Source organism: Ursus americanus, unplaced genomic scaffold (assembly GCF_024610735.1).
Source record: "Ursus americanus isolate L20-20 unplaced genomic scaffold, mUrsAme1.1.p SCAF_68, whole genome shotgun sequence".
In the NCBI taxonomy this organism is placed as follows: domain Eukaryota; kingdom Metazoa; phylum Chordata; class Mammalia; order Carnivora; family Ursidae; genus Ursus; species Ursus americanus.
Window position 1 is genome coordinate 676,253 of NW_028273650.1, and position 24,256 is coordinate 700,508.

The 24,256-nt window shown below is 44.5% G+C and overlaps 1 protein-coding gene and 1 long non-coding RNA gene across 3 annotated transcripts in view; both read right to left on the reverse strand.

Annotated features, from left to right (window-relative positions):
• Positions 1-24,256, reverse strand: part of LOC148106744 (uncharacterized) — a 100,924-nt gene that overhangs the window by 75,172 nt on the left and 1,496 nt on the right. The gene's annotated exons all lie outside the window — the stretch shown is intronic.
• LOC148106745 (uncharacterized) lies at positions 949-24,254 on the reverse strand. 2 transcript variants are annotated; one of them, XR_015723562.1, is made up of 3 exons: positions 22,240-23,741; positions 8,122-8,251; positions 949-2,442 (listed from the first exon to the last, which is right to left on the reverse strand). It is a non-coding gene; the product is annotated as an uncharacterized LOC148106745 (long non-coding RNA). The 2 variants fall into 2 exon arrangements; XR_015723563.1 differs by lacking the exons at positions 949-2,442; positions 8,122-8,251 and adding an exon at positions 10,696-20,340 and having other exon boundaries at positions 22,240-24,254.

Genomic DNA, 24,256 nt, shown 5'->3' on the forward strand with positions numbered 1-24,256 from the left:
AAACAGCACAGGGAGAACTGAAAGGAGAAAAAAGCCAAGATTTTTGAAGTACTGAGGAAATCTTCTAACATGGAAGATTGAGACCCAAACAAAAAAGTAAAAAGAAGAAACCTGGAGGAGACAGAAACTATAACAGACTGAAGTAAATGAGTCAGCAGGCCCAAGAAAGCCAGGTCCCAATTCAGCAGTGGAACACACGGGAACCACTTCCACTTGCACAGCAGTGTCCTAGAAGACCAGAAGTGGCAGCAGCAGTGTAGACAGAACGGAGGTAAAGAAGGCATAGCCCCAAATACAGAGGAGCCGGGGAAGGCCATGGAAGCTGAAACCAGAACCTCAACACCAGGCACAACGTGACGCCCCCTCACTCTGAAAGAAGATGGGAGGGGGCATTCCCCAGAAAAGTAGAGGCATCTATGGACTGAAGTCACCCTGCCCAGCTGCACTGAACAGACCTGGACTTAATGACCGTATATACAGTGAACAGTGAATTCTCCAGCTCTCCTACAACAGACCACACACGCACACCGCTGGCTTCCAGATTCTGAAGTCAGAATTGTGCCGGAAAGGGACTGGAGAATATTTCTGGGGAATCTGATCAGCTCCAAAAGACAGATATAAAGATACTAACCCTGGGGACCCCCAACACATGGCCCACCCAGAATACCCTGATGTAAAAGTCAAAGGGCCCCACCACGTCAGACAGGAGAAGGAAGGAAACAACCTAAAAGAAACAGAGACTATACAAACTATCAATAATATAGAGGTAAGACAACACTGCAATCAAGAAAGAAAAACAGGATGTTCTTCTAGAAAAATAGAAAAAGAGCTCTTGGAAATCTAAAGAACATTTCTGAAATCAGAAATAATAAACTAAAGAAAAGTTTCTCTCTGTTCTCCCTGAACAGAGAATAAAAAAGCACCCCCCCCCCAAAAAAAAGGCAGAAAAGGAGGAGCAAAGGAAGGAAGAAGAAAAAGAAGAAAAAGGTATTAAGATAATTACAACCTTTGCCCAGGACAGCCAAGTTCCGGATAATAAGACTTCCAGAAAAACAAAATAAGGAAAAGCAAGAGAGAAAACCTCAGCACAGTAATGCCAAAGAGTATTCCCAGAACTGAAAACTCCCAGTTACCAGAATGAAGGGACCCGCTGAATATGCAGCACAGTGGATGAAAACCGACCCACACAAGGTACACCATCACGATATTCCAAAAGACTTGGACAAATTGTAAAACTCCTACAAGCTTCTAAAGATGGGAGGGGGGAAAAGTTACATACGAAGGAAAAATGAGAATAGCTTCTGAATTCTAAAACAGTAACATGAAAACAAGAAGGCAATGGAGCAATCTTTGAATTTATGAACAAAAATGAATTCCAATACAGAACTCTATACCCAGCGAAACCATCAATCAAGTTTCAATCATGCATGGTCCCAAAAGGTTTGCCTCCTAAGCATCCTATGTCAGAAAGCCCCTGGAGGAAGTCTTCCACCAAAACACGAGCATCAACAAAAAATGAGCAAGGCGTGAGCTTCCATTAGAAGGGATAAGGGAATCCCCAGGACGACGATGAAGGGAGATTCCAGAATGGTGGCTGTGCACCAGGAGAGAGGGAAACAAGTCCAAGCCGGAGCAGTGTTGCTCAAGAGGAGGGAATGCTGAAGGCTGTCTTCAACTTGTCCAAAAACACTGTACTATCTTTTTAAAGTAATTAACGCCACCAAAAGGAAGAAGTCAGTGAAGAAAGACAAAGACAAGAGTTGCCACAAACATAAAATCCAACTCTGGACAAAAGCCAAACGATGAGAACAAAGGAACATCCAGGGACAACACAATAAAAGACCGAAGGAGCAAGCAGCTCAGAAAAGAAGAGAACGGAGATCTCCAGGAAACTGTCTGCCAGAAATCAAATGTGAAGAAGAGATGAGTCTGTATGACCATGAAGAAAAATTACTAAGAGGCTACTGGAAGGTATGGGGAAAATAGGTCTGGGGTAGGGGGTAAATTACAATAGGTATAAAAAGGGTTAAGAATGTGGGGGACTGATGGGGCACCTGGGTGGCACAGTGGTTAAGTGTCTGCCTTCAGCTCAGGGCGTGATCCCGGCATTATGGGATCGAGCCCCACATCAGGCTCCTCTGCTGGGAGCCTGCTTCTTCCTCTCCCACTCCCCCTGCTTGTGTTCCCTCTCTCGCTGGCTGTCTCTATCTCTGTCGAATAAATAAATAAAATCTTTAAAAAAAAAAAAAAAAAAGAATGTGGGGGACTGAAGAAAGATGAGTACCTGTCATAATGCCCTGGGCGCACCTCTATCACAGGACTTACCCACTGTACCATCATCACTGACTGACTTCTCTGTCTCCCCTCCTCGGCTGTAAAGACCTTTTGGAGAGGATCATTTCTCATCCAGTTATCACCCTGCAGAGTCCAGTACAACGCCTGCTACAAGAGTATACACAAAAGCAAAGGGTTTTTGTATTTTTTTGCATTTATTCGGGTACTGAGTATCTACTACACATACCTGCTATCCTTCCGGAGAACTAGAATTCAAAGACATATGGACCTTGCTTGCCTTTAAAGAGTTTCAACTTTTTTTCACACCTGAGAAAACAAATATTTCTCCTATATCCTCACTCTCCCCAAAAGATGAAAAGTTCACCAGGGGCTTACAGAACTTTAATAGTCCGGCTATCACTAACGGATATGGAACCCAAGACCTGATGACACTTGCTTGACATTGTACGCATTGTGTAATATGAAAAGAGTGCCGGCTTGGGTATCAGGACACCTGGTTTCTAGTACTTTAGAATTACTCCTTTTGAAGAAGAGGAAATCCCAACTCCTTGATATGACCTGTCGGCCCCTGAATGATCAAGCCCAGTCTGACTGTCATGCTATCTCCCGTGAATCCTACAAAGCAGCAACATTAAGCCATTTTCGGTGTACAGAACAACCTGTGCCCTCCTCGACACCTCCTCCACCTGGACCTTCTTCCCCGGGCTGACCTGGACGCATGTGCGGTGGGAGCCTTGCCCTTCCCCCAGGTGAGACACCTCTCTCCTGTCCCCCTCAGCACGCCTTCACATGACACCAGTATCTGTGGAGTGGCTGACAAATGCCATGCACGGCCCCAGGCCCCAGGACACAAGGCAATAGACGAGAGAGACGCAGGACTCTGCGGTGGTGGAGCTTCCCGTGCAACAAACTAGAGCGGATGTTAAATCGGGCCTGTCAGTGTCTTCCTCCACCCAAACAGCAAGATTCTGGGGACAACGACAGCCTAAGTTCCGCAGCCTCAGCACCGCCATCCCAGACAAATATTTAAAGCACTATTAAATAAAACCAAAGTGAAGGTCAAAAAGCCCCAGTGCCTGCAGCAGGTGAGTACCATTTGCTCTTTAAAAGCCCTCTTTTTCTACTGTCGTTGTTTGTTTGTTCGTTTATTGCCTCTTGTCTGTTAGGAGTATAAACCTGAAAATGTCCTTCAGGGAAATCTTGCGAGTCCGCTGGAACTGGCTTTATTCTCCTTACTAACCGCAAACACAAGACAGCCCAGTTACTCCCCACGTCTGGTTTCTGTTCGCCACTCTATAACCAACAGCGCGCACTGGACCGAACACCTAAAACACACGATCAGAACACATGCACTTGATGCGTGAATGACCTAATGATGAATAAATGAGCGTATACACTGGCTTTGAGGGCCTTATAATTGCTCCTCACTCTAGTTTCTATTTTAAGGAGAATTCAAGCAGATAGCAACACCGCATTTATCAACACTGGACCTGCTGGATGTCTGCCATTTGAACTGCAGGCAGCTTAGGGCCACGTCCAGCATGGGACTACTAAAATACAAGCATAACAATTTGAACTAGTTCAACTAGGGCAGAAAACTAGGTATTTCCCCAATCCTATAATAAAATGCTTAAATTCTTTTGCTCCAGACAAAGAAAAATTAAACTTGGCTCATTATACAATGAAATAAATTGCCAGCTCCTTGAAGGTATTTGTAAGATGGACACTCTCTACGTTTCTGGCATAAGTGGGGACATTTATACGTACACGGGGTCCTCAGGCTACTCTGAACTCTCTTCCCCCTAACATGCAAATGAGAATTTCCCACCAGTCACAACACACTCTGAATCTATGCTTCCTGAACAGGTAACATACTCCACACGATCACTTTGCTTCTAATCGTCTCGTTTCAGTGCACAGTCCAACCTGGACAGTCCCTGACACCCACCTCTCACTCACCCGGACAACAGTGACAACCTGCCATCTGCGGAGGGTGTGGTGTCATAGCAATCTCTCCCAAGTGCTTTACAAGCACCAGCTCTGGAATCCTCACAGCCCTAACTGATTACTACTCTTGTTCCATTTTGCATGTGAGAAAACAAAGTCCAAAAAAACTTAAGACATTTTCCAAGGTCACACAGCAGACAAGGGAGAGAGAGATCAGGCATTCAAACACCAGCTTACCTTAGAATCATGATGCTATTCTGGCTTCCCAAGTTACCCAGATATTATTACTGCTAAAACAATGGACATGATTTGGGCTTTCCAAAGCAAACATGACAGAAAGATTCTTTCTGAAGCTGAGTAACAGTCAACATGACACCCTGCCATATTAGAAGATATCTGGCTTGAATTAACCATGCAGGCTGAGCCCCTGGCAAGAAATGGTCCGCTTGATGCTAACTGCCAAATAAAGCCCAAAACCACTGTTTCTCAATGCACAACATTCTAACCATTTAAATTATCTGTGAAGGTCTCTAACATCCAAAATATATAACCACTTCACACAGGTGTCCCTTCCTCTAAGCTCAGTGTACCAAAGGTTTCTGCACTCAGGCAAGCCGTAGTAACCTGTACTCTGAAGAACACAGGTCAGAAGAAACTTTCTGAAAAACCAAAAATGTATAAAGAATGCAAACATGATTATGAAAGTTATCTGGGCAAACAAAAGCTTCTTTACGCTTCAAAATAATTTTCTAGTCAAACACATTCTAATACTAGACAGTGGAGCAGCTCATAGGTCATAGGTCACCGCATCCCATTCATCTGTGTGCCAGCGCATGGTACAGGGTCTGCGGTCCAACCGGTAGTAAGCTGCTGATGATGTGAATACATTAGGGAAATGAAGAGGCAATATTACTAATTGCTGAAAAACCGGTATTAGGAACAACAACAACAACAATAAATCGCCCGTTCTACATGCAGAGTACACGGTGAATACCAACTGCTTGCACTTCTTAGATACGCTGGTCAAACTCATCAGGGAATAAGATTAGCTTTTAAATCCCCACAACAGAAATAACTACATCACTGGGAACTGTATTTGCTGAACCTCAGGCTGATTCTTCCCTAACTAGCCATGTACTAAGAACTATGTTCTGTCACATTTGTCAAAGAGTTATGATAATCTCCACTTAACAGATAAGAAAACAGATTTAGAGTTTAAGGAACCTGGTCAACATGCAGGGAATAAGAATCGAATCTGAGGTTCAAAGCAAGACCTATCCAACACCCATCCTCTTAACCACCATTCTGTTCTACACTGTAAATAATATCCATAGAAAATTCCACTGCGCAAAGGCTCATTAAAAATACGAAAGAAACACTATTCTACTCAAATTAATTAATAGGCACAGTTAACATATTCAAGACAAGACAACACTTCAATTGTACACATATGAACGAATGGGCTACTAAGGTATACCTAAGGGTCATTCTGTCTACCTGAGAGAGGCACCAAAGGAAGGACCCATGAACCAAATGCGTGCAGTACTTAGCAGGAAATCTCCTGCAAGGCCTGGGAGTGGTAAGTGATCAAGAGACACAGTCGTGCGGGCATCACTGGCCTCGGTGGAACTGGAGATCACTACCTGGACAAATGGAAGCAGTTTGCAAAGCGAAGGGTCCCAGATCTAGGTAAGGAAGACGAAGCACATTCCCTCCTGCCTCTCCTAGAAAGAGCAACTAGGAAGGCTGGAAAGAGTAACTGCAGAAGCTCTCTGACCACTCTGAAAAGTAAACTGGAGCAGGGGGATTAGGAAGCAAGACTGGATTTAAACCACGACCAAAATCAGCAGATTTCAATACAATGGAAAGTCTCCTTGCACGATATCCTAAATGGGGAGGGCACACCCCAAACTTATTCAGCATAGGAAGAACCAGAAAAGCGTCAATTCCCGTGGGAGGAGAAAATCAACACAAGCCAATATCAAGAAGGAAACAAATATGACAATCAGCCCAGAGGGACTTTAAAACAACTACTGTACAAATAATTCCACAAACAAGCATACACACAACATACTCGATATCGCAAATTCTTCTTTTCCTTTTCTCTCTTAAACCCACTGGCTCTGGCCCCCACCACTCCACGAACTTCTCCCTCTAAGACTACCGACGACCTCTGCACTGCTCAATCCAATCATTAGAGCCCAGGGCTCGTCCTTTCGACAACTGACAAGAGCTGATCTCCCACTCATGTTCTCGTGATTTTCTTCTTACCCCACCGAGGGCTCCCTCCTTCCAGAGTCGCCCAGGGCTCTGTCCTTTCTCCTCTCAGCTATGCTTACCTCCCAGGCAAGCTCATTCAAATGCTGCTTCTATGCTAACAAAGCTAAAACTTGTCCCTCCGGCTCAGCCCGACTGCCTGGCCTTGCGCTGGACTGACCGCTGTTCACTCTGCACCGCAGCCCCACCGCGGCCTGCTCCTGCGCATCACCGAGACGGCAGAGCTACTTCTCCCAAAACCCCTTCCCGCTACAGCTCAGGGCGGCGGGCAGTGAACGCTAATAAGAGGCAACGTGGGCAAAATGAAGAGAAACATCATTCTCTTCAACTCTGCCAGCCCTCCCAGAGGTAGGGATGGATTCTAATTCCCCGTACGACTAATTGTCGAGAATGGCCCGGGTTTTCCTGACCAAACCCTGGCAGGTGTACTCTCTGCCGGGCCTGCTTGTAGGCCCCTTGGGGAAGTGGAGCATCACCGAAGAGAACTCAGTGAAACGTCCGACACCTCCAAGCCCAGGTGCTGACTGGCCCGCCCCCTCCACAAACCTTCCTACACACAGCCTTCTCCGTTCACGACAACGTCCGCCTTCCAGCTGCTGAGGCGAGAAACAACGGACGTCACCCCTGCCGCCTGTCTTCCTCCCACATTCCCCATCCGGTCTTGTCAGCAAGTAATGTTGGTTCTTCCCACAAAAGAGGCCCAGACGCTGTCCCCTCGCCATCATGCTCACCAACACCATCGTGACCGGAGCCACCATCCCTCACCGAAATGACTACAGCACTCCGGAACAGGCCTCCCCGCTCCCAGCCCTGCCACCCTAGCACACACGCTCACCACGGCAGACCGATTCCAAGCCTAGATCAGACGGCATCGCTTCTCTGCTCCAAACCCTAAATGGTCCCTCATCTTACATGGATGACAACAGAGAGTCAGTGAAGGAACGAGGCGAAGGACTGAGCCAACAGGTGTTCCCCACACTGCTAGGCTGTTTGTTCAAGGGGTCAATGGGACTGAAGAAGGGGCCTCTGAGGGCAGTCAGTGTGGAACTGCTGGTGAGAACACTTTTAAAGATATTAAGAAAACCCTGATTTAATACAACCTGGAGTAGAATCTGCTAAGACACATTATAACTGATGACAGTAAAAATATCTGCAGAGCAGAAAAAGGGTTAGCTGGAAAATATACAATGATGAAAATATAAGTTGCTTAAAGCATTTAAACTATGGTTATTCAGTCTATCATTCATGAGCAGGAACTTTGTGGAAAGTATTCGAACCCATCATGTGTTACTGAGCCAGTAGCACCAACGGCAACCTCATGAAATAGCCTGACTTGTCCTACCACACTGCAGTTCAATGGTTTGTGCAAGGCTCTGTTGTGACTTTTCAACCGCAGAGCCAAGACTGAAATCTACTTGAAAAAGACCCCCCCCCTTTACTCATCACTATTACCAAACACTGAATTGCTTCGGAAATTAGCTTTTGCTCCTACATGTTAACATTTCTTCATGAGCTCAGCCTAAATTGACAAGGCACAGCAGCGCTCATATGAGGGACTTCGGGCAGTGAAGGCATTTCAGTGGCTGCAAGCATCTTACTCACAAGCAACGTCCGACGCGGCCACACGGTTCCCCCGCCGCCACAAGTTAGAGCAGCGCCTGCTGACTCACTCGGAGGAGCGTGCAACTCCTGACCTCAGGGTGGAGTTCATGCCCCACGCTGGGCATAGCGTCTAATTAAAAATGAAAAAAATTAAAAGTTAAAGAGAGAAGTGGATTTATGTCCCCACACAAACGTGTAGCAGATGTGTTTTGAGCTCAAACTACAGTTCCAGCGGCATTTCTCAAACCTCAATGCAAGTACAATGAAAATTCACGTATCTCAAACCCACTTCACCGAGCAACTGAGGCACTTCCATCAGACCATCCATCGGAGAGAGGAATCTGCGCTGTAATGACGTGCGGAAAGGCAAACATCAAAAAGAATCTAGTGGAATTCTATCGATGTCTGCCAAACGATGAATACACTAAACTGAAATGATATGCTCCCGAACTGGTATCAGTGTGCAAGAGCACCTACGAGTATGCAGACACTGTCAGAGATGACATCTGTAACCTTCCGTGCAGATCAGCCCCGAGACTGAACATTTGTCATTGGTTGTGATGATACGGAACACTACCTGTGAGCTCCAATTACAAAACATGTTATCCAACCCTCCCCCGAAAAAAAATTCCATTCTTATTAGACCTGTATTAAAATATATATACATACTCAACTATTATTTGAAATTCTGTCAATAAAAATTTTATAGATATTAGTGTTCTCTCCTGTTATGTAAGTACTTACATAATATCCTTCATTTTGCCTCTTAGTCTGCAAAACCTAAAATATCTACCATCTGCCCCTTCACAAAGAAGCCTGCCGATCCGTTTCAGTCATCTTCCCCAGATCTTCTGAACCCAGGTACAGCTAAGGCACATACCACATATCTTTAACTTCTCAGCTGTTTTTTTCTTTTTAACTTAAGTCTGTCATTTTACCTTTATTCCTTATAAATTTTACCTTGTTGATTTTAGCACTTCATTACAACCTGTCGAAGTATTTTCAAATCCTGATTCTAAAAATGAACGGTCTCCCAGCATTAACTCCTGTTCTTTACTCAAATTCTTGATGAAAACATTACGACAGGTGTCAAGTATGACACACTTCTGGAGACGTCTTCACTTGGGTGCAGAAATTCTGGTATTTTAGTTTTGTGGCAAATTACACTACATGTGGTTGCAATGTATCTTCTACCTACAAGCAGTAATTTCTTTTCTTTTTTTTTTGGAAGATTTTATTTATTTATGTGACAGAGAGAACACAGCAGGTGAGTGGGAGAGGAAGAAGCAGGCTCCCAGCGGAGGACCCCGATGTGGGACTCGATCCCGGAACGCCGGGATCACACCCTGAGCCGGAGGCAGACGCTTAAGGACTGCGCTACCCAGGCGCCCCAAAAGCAGTAATTTCTTGAACTCCCTAGTAATGACAGGAATAACAATTTACTTTCTAGGCTGTATGCAGGAAAGGATTAAGCTTGCCCCAGGGAAGATTTGGCCATTGCCCAGCTCCTGGGAAGTCACCTCTGAGCCTTTGGAATCCCCTGCCTGATAAGGCGGTCTTTGTTTAGCTGGGGGCCTTCGGCCACACCAGACAGTCCATGCTAACAATTTGATTTCTGGTGGAGCCTTGCGCCACACACGACACCAGTTTGATCTCCAGAGGGACTGGAGACTAAACTCAGCCATGTAGGCAGTGCCTATGGGACAACCCCCAATACATATCCTGGACACCAAGGCTCAGGTGAGCTTCCCTGGTTGGCAGCATCGGTGCTGGGAGAAGTCAGCACACCTGCACTGCGAGAGGACAACTAGAAGCTCATGCTTGGTCTTCCCTGGACTTTGCCCGGTGTGCCTTTCCTTCACTGACTTCTGTCCGCATCCTTGCCCTGTAATAAACCATAACCATGAGGATAATGGCTTCTCGCAGTTCTCTAAGTCCTTCTAGTGAACCACGGAACCTGCAGGTAGTCTTGGGGGCCTCCCAAACTCTAGGTCCTGATGATTTACAACGTCCTTACAGCAACACTACAGCAGTGTTCTTTCAGCACGAGGAGATGCTAGTTTAAAATGCAGGTGACAGGGGCGCCTGGGTGGCACAGCGGTTAAGCGTCTGCCTTCTGCTCAGGGCGTGATCCCGGCATGATGGGATCAAGCCCCACATCAGGCTCCTCCGCTGGGAGTCTGCTACTTCCTCTCCCACTCCCCCTGCTTGTGTTCCCTCTCTCGCTGGCTGTCTCTGTCTCTGTCGAATAAATAAATAAAATCTTTAAAAAACAAATAAAATAAAATAAAATAAAAAATAAAATGCAGGTGACAGGCTTCCACATGAGCAATGATCATCCAACATCTCTGTGGGATAATACCAGGCATTTGCATTAAAAAAAATTTTTTTTTTGAGAAAGAAAAAGCCAGATCACGAGGCGGTGGGGCAGGAAAGGAGACTCCACACTGAGCACAGAGCCTGACACAGGGCTGGATCTTATGACCCTGAGATCATGACCTAAGCCCAAAACAAGAGTAGGACGCTTAACTGACTAAGGCACCAGGCCCCCCTGCCTGCATCTCTCATATACTCTCCTTGGTGATTCTTACATACACTACTTTCAGGACCACTGACGTACCCAAAAGCTTCCTGAGGCAGTGACCGTCTTTTTTTTTTTTTTTTTTTTTTTTACTTACTTACTTACTCACTTATATAATCTCTACACACAACGTGGGGCTCAAACTCACAACCCCAAGATTAAGAACCACATGCTCCACCCACTGGGCCAGCTAGGCACCCCAGGACTGTCTTCTTTTTAATGACTCCCCATCAGGACAAGATGCTCAAGAGTCAAGAGTGACTCAGGACAATGCTCTGAATCTGGTAGAGAAGTGAGAACAACTGGCATTATTAGTCTTCTAAAACTTAGACTATATACACGTGTGAGATTTGTTTTGTCATTCCTCAAATATCCAAGACAATGTAGAAATAAATGACTGAATGCAAACCACAAGTTACTTGGATACAGTGTGAACAACGGATTCAATGGTGTCCATTTCTCACCCATTTTTCAATTACATCCATTTTTTTCAATCTCCTGACAGTTAATAGGAAACCTGAGTTTTAGAAGCTGTCTTCATACCCTTCTCATCTACTAAAAAGATCACCCGTGAGCTAAAGGTCAAGACAGCTGAGAGAATCTTGAGAGTTCTCCTCTGTCAGTATCAAGGAGCCATTTACCCAAGGAGCCTTACCCTGTTATTTCTTCCTCTCTACAGTGGGAGCCCCGGACCAGCTGATCCCTAAATTTAGATCAACCTCTAAAACCCTAGACTACCTAAAACAATAAAAATAAAGGAGGCAAACACCCAGTGGAAAAGTTTAGAATTTCCAATGAAATAGTTGAAAGGGCAGACTCAAAGACGAAAATCAAACATCAACTCTTCACCAACCAAATCATCAACCGTCACCCGACAAAAATTAATTCATATGTAGACAACTTGCATTTAAACTAAGTTACTCCTGCTACCTCTTTTATCAAGTCAATTCCTTAGGACACAAATAATGTATTTTTCCCAAAGCAAAAAGCAAAGCTTTTTTTTGCCATGACACAGCCAAGGAGACGCCAAACTTTTTACCTACACTGGAATCACAATTATCCCCAGCCTGAAATCTTAAGGGTGATATTTTAAACAGCCTAGGGTTTTTCACTTCTAACGTCTACACCATCACTGAATTCCATCATTTCTTAGATCTTTGCCATTCATGACACTTGGCCCTTAATGGAGGTCACAGTCCTGTCAACAGGAAAAGGGAAACTTTCTCAGACATAAACCCATTTCCAAACGCTCCCCTCTAAGCCTCAACTTCTATAGGGCAGCCATATATCACCAAAAACAGCAAATCTCTGCACGGACTGCTATAATCCAGAGTCTGTAATTCCTAAATTACATATAACGCTAATGTCAAACACGAACCAATCCAGTTTAGACTCCAGGACACCACATTCATCTGCCTGGTGCGAACATAAACCACCAGCTGCCCAGTTCCTCCTGCATCTGTTCACGGAAGAGCTAACTGTAACAGGACGAGTTAGGTACTGTCTTACAACTATTAACTATCAACGCACTTCTGAGTGGACAGAAAAACTACACTCCTTTTTGGAACGAACACAGCCAACTAAAAGTGACACTGGTCCATCTCTCATAGCCATGGGACTGTTAAGATATTCCTAATAGTTTATAAACTTTAGCTTCATCTCATGTACAACAGCATGTTGAAACATCCATGCCAACGAGAGTCCCAAACTCTCCTGGCTGGCCTTCTATGTACAAAAACCGGGCCTTGTTTTGTCTCTCGGAGGCCAGGGGAGACATCTGCACTGCTGGCTGGTAGACCTCGGTTGGTACAGTTGGGCTCAGGTGACAGCTTCATGTGCCTGTGTTTTATGTAGCGGTCTGGGATATATGACACTTAAAGTAACAGTCCTGTGATTTGGATGCTTAGCTTTCCCTTACAGCCTCACACCCGGGCAGAGTGTCAGACATCCACAGTCCAATAACAAGGAGTGCCCCCGCCTTGGGCTGGGCTCACTTTTGATAATGGGATGAAAGCCCAAGCATCCTACCCCAGGAAAACAGCTCATGTGCATAACCACAATTCTGCGTACCGTTTCTGGGGTTCATGGACCTAGGAGAGAGCATTTCCTCCTTAAGCAACAAACAGTCTGATCAGTAAGCACTTAAAAACAAAAAGATCTTCATGGACTTTTCACCAAGGGAGAAATCTGGGAGCCATCCTGGAATTGCTCTGGACAACCCCTCTCTCAGCCCTGGCTCTTCATTTCCCAGGTCAGAGCCTGGAGACTGGCTGAGAAACAGGCTTCAAATCACCCTCTCTCCAGTTCCTCAGTCACGCCCTTAATTAAGGCCTTCTTCACTTGTGTGTACAACGTAATTGTAGAATTAAAAGGACACAGGCTGTTAGATTGGACCATCTGAACTTTGCCCATCACTTTACTAGCTGGGCGACAGACACCGGGCAGCCATTCCCTTAATGACAAAGGCTGGCTCCTCTCCCTTCTGAAGCGCATGACTGCAACACCTCCTTGACCGACCCTTGTACTAGTTAACCACCCGCTTGTCATAGGAATCTGCTCCCGTCAGAATCAACCACACGCTGCTCTGATCTTGTCAATAGTATCAACCCTACCTCCTTCTCGACCCAACCCTTTCTGTACTCCTGAACACTAGTAAAAACATCCAGTCTCACAGACCCCAGCCTCTCCCGCCTCTGCACCTTTAGAGCGGGCATGTCCTCCACGAGGCCCTGCCTGCTTCCCACCTTCCACTCTCTTTCTACAGATCCCTGCAGACAGCCAGACCTGAAGAGGTCACGGTATCTGGTCCACAGCCAGTTTCTGTATGGTTCTGGGCTAATCAAGGTTTTTACCCTTTTAAAGGTTGTTTAAAAAAAAAAAAAAGGCAGCTATGTGACAGGCCCTATGTGGCCTACAAAGCCTGAAATGTTTACTATCTGACCTTTAACAGAGAAAGTTTGCTGACCTCTGAGGGTGACCGTGACGGGGACATGCCCTCCAGGTCCTCAGAGCACTCTGCTCTGGCACTATCACTGTAGGCATCATACTGCACGCTGACTGCCTCACTCCCCTCCTGTCTGTGCCCCCGGGGGCTGACACTACACCAGGCACAAGACAGGTATTTAATACTGTTGACACCTGAACAACTGGGTCCACGTATACACTCATAATTTTCTCAACATCCTCTTTTCTCTAACTTACCTTTTTATAATACAGTATATGATACACATACAAAATATGTGCTAACTGCCGATTCTCAACTATGGGGAAGGGTCCGGCGGCCCGCACTGTTCAGGGGTCAACTGTCCTGGCACTTTACATGTGTACACCATCCCACATAGTAACTGCACGCAGAGCTTCAAAGATCACAGATACTAGAGTTTATATAGACAGTATCAGAAGTCACGTGACTAAAGGCAACGCACCAGTATTTGTACCTCAACCTCCTGTTTCCTAGTTAAGATGCTCTTTCTACTAAAAAGACCTGCGTCTCTACACAAACTATGATACCTAGACATCTTTGATTATTAATACCTGAGACTTTAGCTAAGGGTAAAATTTAATTTTTGACTCGCTATTTAATTTTGATAATTTTTAAATTACTGCTACTTTTTGTAAATTAAAGAAAAAAGAAAGAAACAGACACCCTAAGGAAGCACTAGGCAGGTATTTGTAAATTAAATATCAGTACTTAGTGGTTTTCTACTCAGTGCACCACAGCCTCCCATGATCCCACCTATACCGGTCTGAGAACCCACACCACCTTAGAGACAGGCTCCATGATACGCCTGTCAAAGAGGCTCAATCCTCTGTCTAGCTGTTCCTGCTCTAGGCGGACTTTGGAAAAAGTCAAGAGTCCGGCCAGCACTGTGTAAGAGAACGCTCCATGACGATGAAAATGTCCCATCTCTGCACTGTCCGAGGTGGTAGCCACTAGCCACACCTGCATACTGAGCACCCAAACTGGGGCTAGTGTGACTGTCAAACAGAACTTTTCATTTTATTTAATTTTAATTTAAATAGCCACACATGGCTAGCAACGACTACAGGAGACACAGATCCAAGTCTAGACTCCAAACACTGCAGTGAAATAAAACACAATTTTCCCTGTATCCTTAACTACAGGCTATGTTATCTGGCCCAATCATTCCCCTGAAAAAGACTAAAAAAGATGGACAGAATACTTTAAAATCTTAAAATCAACCAGAAACTGACAAGACAATAAGGAAAGAACAGGCCAAAATTAAAGTGAAATCAGGAACCCAAAGAGATGAACAAGCACAGAAACCACCTCTGCCCTGCAGTCATTTGCCAATTCTGAAAATTTTCAACTTTCATTTTTACAACCATGCAGGGAAAGAGGAGTAAGAATCAAAAGCTGGGTCCCTTAGGGTGTTCAACCAAAAACACTCCCTCCAGAAGCAGGGCCCTAAAGGCTACAGAGCTCAAGATAAAAGAAACCAGAGGTGAATCACCTCTCCAGTAAAATCACAGCACTGGGCGGTCCAAAATACCTCAAGCCTTAAACCTGCTTTAAACTGGTTGAAGCAAAAAAGAAAAAAAAAAAAAAAAAGCTCTCAGAAGGAGCTATATCTTCATTCTATGCCTCAATAGACTCCTACAAATAATCAGAACTAAGTTAAGAATCCTACAAATAATATTCTACACCATAAATAAAAATGAATCACAGACCTAAATGTAAACCTGAAACTTTTCTAGAGGGGGATGGAGGGAAATAAAGGAGAAAACCTTTGTGACCTAGGATTAGGCAACAACTTCTTAACTACGACACTGAAAAAGCACAGTCCAGGGGTACCTGGGAGACTCAGTCAGTTAAGTGTCTGCCTTGGGCTCAGGTCATGATCTCAGGGTGCTGGGATTGAGTCCAGCAGGCAGCAGGCTCCCTGCTCAGCGGGGAGTCCGCTGCTCCCTCTCCCTTGGCCCCTCCCCCCATCCCGCTCTCTCTCCCTACCTCAAATAAATAAATAAAATCTTTAAAAAAGAGAGAGAGAATGCAAAAACAAACCATAGCATGAGAGAAAAGCACAGCACACATCTGACAAAGACTTGTATCCAGAATATATAAAGAACCCACCAATAAGAAAAAAAATTTAATAGGCAAAAGATTTGAACACCAAAAGATACACAGGTGGCAAAACCACAAAGAAAAACCATTACACACCTATTGGAATGGCTGAAAAGCTAAAAGACTAACCATACCAAATGTTGCCCCAACAATCCAGCGTGACTGGAACTCTCACACAAAGCTGGGAGGAATGTGAAATGGTTCAGCCATTCCAGGACAGAGTTTGACGCTTTCTCAAAAAGCCAACATAGGCCTACCACAGGATCCAGCCATTACAGTGCTAGACCCAACCATTTCCAGGAAAAACAAAAGCCGATGGTCACATGAAGACTTGAGCAAAATTATTCAAAGGCTTTATTTGTAATAACTCAAACCAAGAAACGACTCTCCACACACTGATCACGTTCGACGTCATCCCAAGCAACAGCAGGAAGAAATTCCTTGCAAGTCAGCAAGGGATTCTAAAACAGATACAGATCTGCAAAGGGTCAAGGAGGGCCAAGGTATGCTTAAAAAGGAACCAAGTGGGAAGAGTTCCACAATAAGACCTGTTATAAAATTAAAATAATTGAAGCAACTTAAACTGGGCAGTACCAGTGGAATTCAAGAAAGCCCAAAACACATGCACATATACACGGACCTTTCATTTCCAAGAAAAGGGGCACTGCAGAGCGCTGGGGGAAAGATGCTCTTTTCAATGAACGGTGTTCAGACAACTAGCCTGTCCACAGGTTAATGAAGCTGGATTCCTTCTTCAGATTATGCACCAAAACCAATTCTGAGAGAATTACAAAGTTAAAGGTTAAAAGCAAAAGTATAAAAGCATTTAGAGAATAAATGAGGAACTAGTTCATGACCTCAGGGCAGGGAAAGACACAAAAAGCTTACAAAGGAAAAGACTGACAAATGGCACTAATTAAACTTAAGAACTTCTATTCATAAAAAAAAAAAAACCACAAAAAAACCACTGAGTCAGTGAAACTGCATATGACAAAGTGGGAAGAGACAGCAGCAAAATACATAACCAACAAAGAATGTGTGTTCTGAATATATATAGTCTACAAATCAATTTAAAAATAACCTAATAGAAAAATATGGGCACTTCGAAAAACAGTGAATCCGAATGGCCAGTAAATGTATAAAAAGATGTGCAACCTCATTGTAACCAGGAAAAGGCTATTTAAAACCACAAGGCAGCAACACAGCAGAAACCACCAGAAGGGGCGGGGCGGGGCGACTGACACAAGACCAGAGCAGGGCTGAAGCAGTCATTAGAGAGAAGACTGGGGGGCGGCTGGAGCCTCCCAGCACAGCGGGGAGCAACAGGAGACTCCCTCACTGAGAGGTGCTCCAGGCCAGGCGCTCTGATGTACATTTAGTGGGCTCACAGTCTATAACTGACTATAAACTAGAACTTTAACTTCACTTGACCAATGTAAGGAGAAAGAAACTGTTTCAGATCACTTTTTCCCACCAGCTCATTCCTTTTATTTTCTCCATCACAGGGCTGCACCACTGACTCAGTCTGATGGGGGCCAGAAGAGGACGTGGAAACATCCTTTGTACTTCGCGTCCACATGATGGTAACCTAAGTCCACCCGTCTGTCCCTAATTCTCTTCTCTACCTTAGTAACAACTTCATGTACTTCAAGGTCACAAGGCCCCCTCAGCAGGAGCACAGACTCTTCTTCAATCATTAAACCAATGACTGAGGGCCAACCCACTATAGGAGGAGGAGGAAGCTGTGAAGGACCCACAGATCCGTACAGGATAATACAGAGTCCCTGTCCCTGAGCTCACAATATTCTATTTGCCTTCAGGTGCGTCCAACTCTGCATAAGACATAGTAGAAAGTAAGCATATCACCAATTCCATCTTTGAACACTAACTTTTATCTAGCTCTGATCTTAGGGAAAAACTAAAGGACAAAGGCAAAACAATACATATTAAATTTAGGTATGACTTTAATGCTAGGCATAGAATCAATTCACACAATACTGTTTTAGTAGTCACCCCAAGACTTGGAAATCATCCTGACTCTAGTATAAGCAAGCCAATCTTTCAACACCGAAACAAAACCACCAGGGAACACGTGCCTTGAGCACCCACATATACACACTTTCCTGCTATCTGCCAAAAACCACAAGTCCAGGGGCCATACAAATTGCTATTTCAATGCAAAATCATTTATTTAAAATCCAAACCAAGATTCAAAAGAATTTAATGACCTCAGCATAAAACATTCAAAATCCCTAAACAAAATTAGTTGTGAGGTCTTCCCAAGACTCTAGAAAACCTGAAAAACATACTGAAAAAGAGTCCTGAAGTGAAGGCAATCTCACTAGCAAATCTAAGTGGTCAGAAGCCAAACACATGCCTCTGCCATTTACGACTGATTTTTTGCCTGCTACGACTTGCATTTCTCTTAAAACACTCTCAAGTAGTAGTTGACAGACACTAGCATGCAACAAAAGCTCCTGGACAGCATGTTCAAACAGACTGCGGGCCCCACCCCCCGAGTCTGATTCAGGAGGTCAGAGGTGGGGCACGAGCACAGGCATTTCTAACCCGGCCAAGTGATGGTGATGCAGTTGTACTTTGAGAACCACTGCAAACAACCAGTTTACTGGTTTACTGTGGTGTGCGCACGCACGTGTTTCCCTTCGCAATAAGCAAGACCAAGGGGAACTTGCTGAGGAAGAACAAACTCTTTTTTTTACCCAAATACTGACTTTTCTTGCCTGAGTGAAGGTAAGTGACCTGTTGCTCAAAACGTTTACTCTGAACAACAACGTAAAAGACTCTCTAAGCAGATCATCGGAAGGCCGGTGTGTCATGGAACTGGCATTACAGTGTTAGGAAGATGGATTTTTTTTTAAGATTTTATTTATTTATTTGACAGAGAGAGACAGCCAGCGAGAGAGGTAACACAAGCAGGGGAAGTGGGAGAGGAAGAAGCAGGCTGCCAGCGGAGCAGGGAGCCCGATGTGGGGCTCGATCCCAGGACCTTGGGATCATGCCCTGAGCCGAAGGCAGATGCTTCACAACTGAGCCACCCAGGCGCCCCTGGGAAGATGCATTTTTAAAAATGGTTTCAGGGCATAATGTAAAACCCTTGTAAAGTACATGATGAATCCAACTGATTAGTAAAAGATACATTAGAGCTTCTAGACCAGTCATCAAGGATCTTTTATAAATCCCAACTTCCTAGGTCTTCAGAATATAGAATGAGTCCTAACGAACACATGACCAATTCCTACAAAATTAATTTCTAGAAAAAAACATTTGAAAACCATAAAGGGACAGAGAAATGCCTTTTTCCCGCAGCTCAAGTTTCATGATATTTGTAATCTAAAATAAAGCAGACAAAGATAGAAACAGATAATCCAAGTTCTCCCTGGTATCAAGTCCTACCTGGTTTGTAAGTAAGGTTCTTTACCAAGGCAAACAAAAAACAGTGGACTGCTGACTGACGCAGGAACAGTTCTCCAACAACGAATGAGTCTGGGTTCTTTCATTCAATAAATACTGTGTCAGACACTGGGGATGCCATAGTGTGTAAAACAAAGTTTCTGCCCTCGTGTTGCTTAAATTCTATAAAAAGACACACAATGCACTACAAATATGGAATGTATAAAACCACTTCAGCTCTTTCTTCAGTCCATCAAAGACAAACACATGGTGCTTTGGTCCCAAGTACACCCAACAAGCACCTACCATTCACAGCACAATCCAAAGCACCAGATGGCAGGACTTTCAAGATAGAAAATGGAGGCAGAAAGGAGATCCTAGGCACAGACAGCCCATAGATACAACTTTTTAGGTTCTTCTGAGCCTTGGTTTTGGTCCACTGGCCCTAAATAAAGGAGGACAGAGTACGTCGAGTCTTAAAAGCACTATGGAAAATTCTAAATCGGTGAGAATGAGCACCTTCACTTCAGAAACATTTATAGAGCAGCAATGTGTTAGAGATTATAAATTCTAGGATTTACTACAAGGGGATGAAAACTGCATGAGAAATTTACAATTTACTTTTCCCTCACATTACACCTTGCTTCCCACAAAACTATAATCATAAACACTGACACCCCCCCCAAAAAAAGTCACCAATGAAAACACTCTGTAACAATGTAGAGGTTACTAAAGCACAACCTTGAACAAATAAGAAGCGTCAATCACTGCACTATGCATTATATATTTGTATTTAACTGATTTTAAATTAACTTAAAATAATTAAACAATTTTGGTATGTTCATTAAAATGTTTACCTACACCATGTTGGCCAGATCACAGCTTCATGATATGAAAGCGTCAGATTCAAACAGAAAATATAATTATTTCAACTCTCCCAGACACGGTACTTACACCTGCATGCTACTCACTCCCCCTTCGGAAGGCTGGGTTCAGATCTGTGAGACTACTGCTGCTCTAGTCCTGTCTGGTCCTAGAAGCTGCACAGAGAGTTCAGCAGGCCCAGCCAACAAGGACCTACCCCTTGTGGGCCAAGAGGCCCACGGCAAGCTCCTCAAACTCCAAACTTCCAGTGTCTCCTCTGCAAAAATGAGGATAGCAATAGCACAATCAATGCTTCTCAGGAGGAATAAAGGAGAAAAAGCATGAAAGCAATCACCTCAGGTCTGGCACGTGTCATCTCCCAGATTTAATTCATCGGTAAAAAGGTAGTGACACCTACCAACAACACACAATACCCCACACGTAGCAGTAACATTACATCTCCTCCCCTATCAGTGGATAACATTCACATGTATGACTTTGGTCATTTTTCTTGTTCTGAAAAATGAGTTTACAGTAAATGCCAATGTATATCAATAAGATCTAGGCAGAATTTGTTTCGTTCAATACAAAGCTTGCAAGGAAAGACCTTCATGTCCTGACAAATAAGTAAACTCTGTGACGATGCTACTTGTTCCCTTCTCGGAGGCTTTCAACTGCTAAAAAGTGGCAATAGTGCCACCCAGCCAAAAACATCTATTTCATACTTTCCTCTAAAAACCACTTCATTAGTGTTTATGCAAATCAGACCATAATTAACGGCATTTGCTAAAAATCTCACCTATCCTGAAACTTGAATTACATATGCCTATCTGAATTTTATTTCCATGATAGAGCCTAGCAAAAAAAAACAATACAACTGTTACAGACAGGAAGAGAGGGGGTTCTTCTGGCACTTTATAATCAGAAACACATTTATGTAGTTCTGAATGGTAAGATTTGGCACCATTCCTAGAAATTAATGCCACAAAGTGGTAGACAGCAATTTCATTTCTCCTACACTAGGTTGCCTTTTGGTAGTCATGAAATGGAAGAGAGAAAAAAAAAAAACCTTGCACAAATATTAGCAGAGAGAAAAAGCCATCAACGGTTTAAATAATCCACTACGAAACATGGTTTTCAGAAGAGACATAAAAAAACAACTACTTAAGGCAGCTGGCTGAGGCACTGAAACACAGGTACACCCAAACAGGAGCTGGAACCGCGCTCATCCTCTTCCACCGAGGATCCTTCTAAGGACAGAGATGCGACTTCAGATTTGAATGCTTACTGCACTCACAAACTTCCTGGAATTTACTACTATTCACTCAAATAAGGTCATTTACTTTGCCCAAGTTTTTAGAATTTGCATTTTAAATAATTTCTATAGGCATCAGTAAAAATTCCCAAAGACCCCCACAGCAATATTTTGCTAATTATTTAAGGGATTTTAGTAAGGACATACAGTAACGAAATAAGTTCTTAAGCTCGAGCTTTAAGACAAAATAAACTACTACAGAAACTAAACTTTACTGGTTTACAAGCCAAAAAAAACCCCTCATTTCACAAACGATAGAATTTTTAATTATATTGAAATTTAAAACAAGATTTTAGCCGAAAACTGTCTAAACTGAAAATGTTTACTTTCAAAAGTTAAAGACTTACATATTAAGACTTTGACTCTCATCTTTCCTGTGTTACCCTTGAGACAAGTATTTTCTCAAAATTAAGACACTTAAAAATACAGGAAAAAAGGTTTCCATAAAATCTTTAGAGATAGAGAAGTAGCAACTCAAAACTAACATCCAAAAAAGAAGAGTCATGTTCAAAATGACTCTTTACTACACGATAGAACATATACAGTACACAGAAGACACTATAATTTTTCCTGCGGGAACTAATCAGCATTTTTTTAAGGGGATAGCTTTAACAATACAATTGTTATTTAGACAATTTCTCAAACTTCCCAGCGAGAAAAGTTATGTGACTTGCTGAAGAACCCAATTTTAAGAATTGGGATGTCAAGTTCTCTAATTTCCAACAATGGGCATGGAGTGCTAGAGAAACGATGTTAGTGAGAAATGTTCTAATGATCTGCACTGTGGCTCCTAACTTCTGGTTTCACCGGACACTTCCACCCCATCGCACTCATGGAGCTTCACTCCTAATCACGACTCACCTTCAGCGGACCGCCGGCCTGAAAAGAGGCTGAAGTCCTCTCTCCTGTAGGGCTCTGCCCCAGGACTCTTGGCCCCAAACCTTAAACACTAAGTTCTGGATTCAATGTCTTTATTTATCCAAGGACTTGCTTCTTGATGCATCATAACCTCTGAACAATGCGTAGGTCCTTTTATTCAGTGTATATACTCAAGTCTTAGGTTGATTGTGGGACCCTTTAAAAGACAGCAATGGGTTTTAAACAATCTTTCCCCAGTTTTCATTATTAAATCAGAGTATATGATAATCACCGGAAAGATATTACTTAAAGAATGTGTAACATGGGATCTTGCTGCTTCGACAACATTTAGCACACAAATGTATTCAAGACACGAGTGGTAGGCTCATTCAGTGTTTCACCTCCAAGGACAGCCACAAAGAGAAAACAATGTACTCATAAAGACACCGGAACGCAAACTTTCTTCAGAAGTTTCATGTGTTTAAATATTGCAGGATGTTAAAAATTATCTCCAAAGCACAATGGCATGAAAAAATCACCTACATTGGATCTCAACAAAAATAAGGTGAATGCTAATTTGCAATGTATCTTTCCATCACTTCATCCACCTTTCAGGTTTTCAAGAGATGAGACAACTGACCAGAGTTCACACATTTCCAAGAGAAGACTGCTTCCATTATGAGTTTTACAAATAAAATATTAAGAGTGAGGCTCTGGTATTTCATTTCAAATAGTAATGGCCTATTTTTCCAACCACGAAAATGTTGACATTCTACCTAAGAATCCCAGCGTTGGTCGTCTTATGTACAGATCCCCAAATCCTTACACCGCCTTCAGCTTGAATGTATTTCAACCAGTTCCCATAATTACTACATTACTATTATCTTAGTCTCACTGCCAAAAACCCAGCTGCAGGCTAACCATGCAAGAATGAGACACTGTTGAAATGACTAAAAAAATTTTTTTACCCTTACTGCATTAAGCTAAATCCTGCAATTAAATAAAACCAAGTAACACACACACACACACACACACACACACACACAAACACACACCCCTCCTCCTCCTCCTGAGAAAAGAAAGGAAAGGAGAGAGAAAGAAACAAGTCCTTCTTCCACCTAAGCCAGAAGCAGAGCTAGGGGCTGGGTTGGGAAGAGGTAAACTTGGAGGCACAATGAATCAACGAGGTCTCCAGGGCTTTCGCCCCAAAAACCACAGGGCCACAGCAAGTTGAGCGCCAGCTGCGGGGAAAGAGCTGGCCCGGATCCGGGTTCGAGGCTCGCCCTTCCCTGCCGCAGGGCCAGTGAGTCCCCATATCGGGTCAGGGCTCTTCTCCCCCCTCCAGGTCCCCAAGGATTTCCCTCTTCCTCCTCCTTTCTCTCTCCCCCCTTTTGTCTTTGAGGCAATTGGCCAGCTCCCAAGGAGGCCGGCTGGCCTCCCCAAGCCCCCGGCCTCCCTGTGCGCTCCGGCCTCCAGCCCCTCCGTCTCTCCGAGACCCCCGAATCCACCAACTTCCCCATCTTTCACGAACCCCCCCAGGCCTTCTCATGTCCCCCAAACCTCCCCGTTTACCCGAGCCCCCGGCCTCCCCTCGTCCCCTGGCCTGCTGGAGCACGCCGACCTCCCCACAAGTCCGTCCTCCACCCATAGCCGTTCTCCCAGAACACGCCCCCTCGTCCCCCTTCCCTGGCCTCTCCTGTCCCCCCGGCGGCCTCCCCACATCCCCGTCCTCCCGGAAACCCCCAGTCCGTCCCACATCTCCCGACCCGCCCGCGCCCCGATCCTCCCCAGAGTGCCGCCCTCCCCGGGCCCCTCCCTCGTCCTCCCCACTTCTCCGGCCTCCCCACATCCTCGGCCTCCCAAGCGGCGCGCGGGAGGGGTCCGTCTCCGCCTCATCCGCGGCGCGGACCGGCTGGTTAGCCCCGCTCGGCCCTCCGCCCGCGGGCCGCGGCCCTGCCAACCCCCAGCACCAGGAGCCGGCCCACCCGCCCGCTTCCCGGCCCCCGCCCCCTCCCCGCAC